We start from the raw sequence: 5,533 nt of genomic DNA on the forward strand, positions 1-5,533 counted from the left end.
CACAATGAGATTGAGGTTGAGCCGTATGTTGAAATGCACAAGGTTGTTCTCCGAGATTTAAATCCAAATAGAAATGAGAACTGGATAGTACGAGAGCACAATCGAAGTTTCATACCGTGGTTTAGGGAACATATTTATTCAAAGTATCGTTCAGATCCTGCTTCAGTAACAGAAAGGTTGAGATGTTTAGCCTATGGTCCAAGTATAATTGTGTTTTCTTATAGCGCATACGCAATTAATGGATACACATTTTATACCAAAGAACAGGATGATAAAAGTACTATGCAAAATAGTGGTGTTACCTTGGTAGCTGAAGCAATGCACATATCAAGTGCGAATGACTTAAATCCGAAATTTGCAAATTTGTCATATTTTGGGGTTATCGAGCGCATTTTGGTGTTTGATTACGCGAAGTTTCAGATTCCTGTATTTGGTTACAAGTGGGTTGAAAATAATAGTGGCATACGAATGGATAAGTCAGGATTTTTGCAAGTGGATCTCAATAGGGTGGGGTACAAAGATGAGCCTTTCATTCTAGCCTCTCAAGCTAAACAAGTGTTCTATGTCAATGATCCGACAAGTACGAAATGGTCTATAGTGCTTTTATCTAACAAAATAGTTGATGAAAACATTGAAGATCAAGATGATATTGGTGTTGGCATTGAATCTTGTACAAGAAACGATCAAAATGAGAATGAATCTTGTACTAGAAATGATCATAATGAGGGTATTTGGATCAATCCAACCGTCCGCGTTGTTAAGAGACGCGTAGAACACAATCCTACCAAGAAAAGAAAGAGACGTTAGTGATAAAGGTAATAGTATACATATTCCGACTAATTTGCTTTATTCAATTTGTACCGATTGTTATATATTCAATTTGTATAGTTTTTTTCAATTTGTATTCCGATTGTTACAATACTTATTCAATTTTGGTGCATATTTTCGTTTTGTACATAACTTTTGAACCATGTATCCGTTTGTCGACTTCTTTACATGTAACTATACTATTTTGACGATTCCGGAGCTGCTCAGGCACTTATCTTTACATTTCGGGACTATTTTTTTATCGGTTTTGCTTCTGCCCGTAATCAAAAGTCGGGCTTAGGGTCTGAATTTCGGAAAACCGACTTTATTTTTGAGTCCGTGGGGACGTTTTACCATAGCCATGTAAATTTCGTTCAATTCTGACAACTTTCTTTTTTTGACGCTTATTTTGATTTCACTGATTTCGTTTCCGATTTACTTGTACATGCATGGTTTGACTTCCATTTGACTTGTATAGATTGTTATCTTATTAATAGTGTACTAATGTGCTTTAGTTTGTTTGATACAGGTTCAATGGCTCCAGATAGAGATGCTCCACCTGAAAACTCACAAGAAAACTCACAAGAAAGAGATGCTCAAGAAAGAGATGCTCCGGATACAAATGCTCCACCTGATACATCATCAAAAGAAGTTGCACGAGGCATCACCATTATGAAGGGAATCATTCGACATAGAAACCAAGGATTAATATACCATTTGGAATGGAATTCTGATAACCAACCAATTGGTCCTAATTCTGCAAAGTTGACAAGCTATATTGGTACACTTGTTCGTATGCATATTCCAGTCTCCGTAGCTAAATGGAATCTGAAAAGCGAAGAGTTGGATGCGAAAAAAAAAAGCGATTTGGGACGAGCTTAAGGTATCATATATGGTTGTTGTTATTATCTTGACGATAATTTGTTTAAATTACTTATACTAACACACTTTATGCGTATGTCTTTTTGCAGAGGACTTTTGACATACCAGATGAGCGTAGACGCTACATACTTAGTTTGGCCGGAAAAAGATATAGAGGGTGGAAAGCTTTTTTGACAAACACATATCTTAAGGATAAAGATGGAAACTTTCTTGAAGAGGCACCGGGACGGCCAAAAAAATATGAGCTATTCATTGATGAAGAAGATTGGGCTAAGTTTTTAGAGCAAAGAGATGAAGCTTTTCGAAAAAGGAGTGCCACAAATAGTGCGAGAGCATAAAAACCCGCGTATCCATACAAAAAAGGGCGTTTGGGATATGCACGCTTAGAGGATAAAATTGTAAGTAAATAGAAATGCGTTTTAATTAATTGTCTAAATGTGTTTTATTTGACGATTTTATCATTTGTGTCAATGCATAGTTAGAGGAGACTAAAAGTGAGGAAACCTCACTTCCTGTACATGTGTTGTGGAAGGAAGCTCGTGTGGGCAAGAATCAAGTTGTCGATCCTGATGTTCAAAGAGTTTATGCTGAATGTGTAAGTATAATACTGTGTCTTTAATTAAATCAAATGTTTTTTAATATATAAATGATTTTTTATCTCCACTAATAATTATTGAAATGTAAATGAATTACAGGAGACCTTGTCGCAATCGGTATCCACCGGTGAGGACCAGGATGATAGGAGCGTACTTAGTAGAGCACTAGATGCTCCTGAGTATCCCGGTCGGGTGAGGGGTAAGGGTCATGGTGTAACTCCAACCTCTTTTTACAAGCATCCTAGGAGAAGAAATCCTACAAATGAAGAAGTGTTGCAAAAATTGCAGGAATTGCAAGCACAAGTCTCTGAATTGCAAAGAGATAAAGATATGTATATGAGAGAAAAGTGCAATACTGCATCGGTGAAAGAAACTAGTGATAAAGCTAGTTTCAACTGTCAAAGAAAACTTCCCGAGGTAATTATAAATTTCTTTTCCTTACAAATTGTTCTATTTTATTAATGATAATGACTTTATATTTACTATTGGTTTAGGGCATTTCTTCTTGCCAACTATACTTATCGTCACCGAATTATCGCCTAATTGGCAAGGGAAAAGTGCACAACACTGTGGGAGATTTACTTCACCATAGACCGCTCCTGGATGGACACCTGAAAGTATCAGTTGATGTTGTATTAGATCATGATGCGGTGCTACCGGTACCTGACATGGTCTCAGAGACAACATTGATGCGAGATGCAATAGGGTCATTTGTTGCATGGCCCTCGGAGCTCATTATCATTGGTGATGAGGTATATTGAAAACCATTATGAATCATTTAGTTTTTGAATGTCAATTCTGCACCGTTACGTTAATTATTTTTTACATTTTAATTTTAGACTTCTCCTACAAAACCCGCAATTAAGGGTAAAGGGATTTTACAGGAGGAGGAGTCTGTTGCATCACTAAAAGAGGTACATTTAAGGTGTTAATATATAATTTGAATCTAAAACTGCATGATTTTATATTTTACCGATTGTTATATGATTTTTAGGCATCTGCTCGGGGGTCACAACAAGTGACACAGCAAGTTCGTAGCGTACCACCTAAGGGTCCTCCGAAGCAAGCGGCAAAAAAAGGTGGTGCTTTTGTGCCTCGATACCGGACGACGCTCGGAACACTTGTTGATATGTCCGATTTGAAGGATGGTGCTCTCCGTAATATCAATATGGATGAAGGTATCTTTGGTGTTGAATTCATGTCAAATATTGCAATAGATGACTTGGAAGAGATTTTTACGCATGAATAACTAGGCGTCGCTAATATGCACTCATACATCCGGTAATATTCACTCATCCGATATATTCTTTAATTAGTCGAACAATTTATTTACACATTTCAATGAAAATAATCTAATGTTTATTATGTGGTTATTTAAGGTTGTTGTATGACAGAGTGTTGCGCGGGACTGTATTGTCAAACAGATTCCGTTTCGTGTCTTCCGCCCATTGCAGCGGAATGACAATTGCTTCGGAACCGGAATCAGTTAGACAACACTTAGTCGATAGATTCCTGTCCTCCGGCAATACAGAAAGTCTGATTCTTTGGGCGTATAATACCCGACCAGTAGGGTTAGTTTCTTATTCTTGATTCATCTAATCTTTGTTTCTTTTGCGTAGCAAAATTTTCATATAACCTATTGTTTTAATTTATAGAGCATCCTGGTTGTTGCTTGCTATCAACCCTATAAGAGAGGTGGTATATTTTCTGAATTCGGTAGATGGTGAGTGGAGCAATTATCCGGCTATGAAGGAAATGATTGATTTGTAAGTGAGATTGTTCTAAATATTCGTGTATATTTATATATTTAATTATTTGTGAGATTGATCTAAATAATTGCTTTTATATTTTTGTTAGATCAATACAAGTGTTCCGAAGTCAACGAGACGCACAGGTATCCTGGACAAAATCAAACAACATTACTTGGATCAAAGTGCAGGTACATTATTTTTCACAATTTTGCTTATAATATTTATGCTACTTGATAAAACAAGACGTACAACTATAAAATGTTATTTGTTTTTCTATGTAGTGTCCGATACAGCGAAACAGTTCAGACTGCGGATACTATGTTTTGAGATTTATGAAAGAAATCCTTCAAATGAATCATTTAGAGATTCCAATCACGGTATGGATTTATAACTTAATTAGATAACTTCTTATAATTTATTACATTTAACTAAATCATTCATATTATGTTTCTGTTCTGTAGTACTTTGACGAATTCCGTGCTGCTTCTTACACGAGACTTAAGTTGGAAGAAATCAAAGAGGATTTGTGTCAATTTTATATTAATCAGCTATTCGTGTAGGATTTGTGTCGATTTGAAGTATTAAATTATAGTACTCTAGGATATATGGTTACTAACTTTGTTCATACTATTGCCAATATTTGAAGTATAATATTATTGATGTTACAGATTTAGTTTGTTTGACAGGAATTATAATGATGTATATATATAATTTTGGATATTAATTATGATGGTATTATATTAGTATATATATATATATATATATATATATATATATATATTCTCCTACCTATGGTTGAAAATATATCGTCGAAAATATATTACAGGTCGAAAATATTACAGGTTGAAAATATATTACAGGTCGAAAATATTACAGGTCGAACTGGGAGGCTTAAATTACAGGCTGCATTTTAAAATACCTCATTTAGCAACGACAGCGCTTTTAAAAAGCGCTCTTAAAGGGCCACATACGAAAGCGCTTTATTACAAAAAGCGCTGCCAAAGATTAAAAAAAAGCATAAAAAACAAAAAAAAACGCAACCTACGAAAGCGCTTTTGGAAAAGCGCTCTTATAGGGGGGGCTATCAGAGCGCTTTTTCCAGAAAAAGCGCTCTCATAGGGGGGGATACCAGAGCGCTTTTCTGGAAAAAGCGCTCTTATAGGGGGAGCTACCAGAGCGCTTTTTCCAGAAAAGCGCTCTTATAGGGGGGTCTACAAGAGCGCTTTTCTGAAAAAAAGCTCTTATAGGGGGGTCTACCAGAGCGTTTTCAAAAGCGCTTTTGTTACCTACGCCAGCGCTGGCTTTGACAGCGCTTTAAAGCGCTTTTAAAGCCCAAAATAAGCGCTTTAGAAGGCCTTCCGTGTTGTAGTGAACCTAAAATAAATGATTAACCAATAAAAGCAAAAACCAAAATGCAAATTCTTGAACGGTCGTCCAAAAATTTTCTTCTATAATTTGTAACTAATTGTTAAGCACCCATAATTTGAACAACATTTG

The sequence above is a fragment of the Vicia villosa genome, linkage group LG6, assembly GCF_029867415.1.
Source record: "Vicia villosa cultivar HV-30 ecotype Madison, WI linkage group LG6, Vvil1.0, whole genome shotgun sequence".
NCBI classification, from domain to species: Eukaryota; Viridiplantae; Streptophyta; class Magnoliopsida; order Fabales; family Fabaceae; genus Vicia; species Vicia villosa.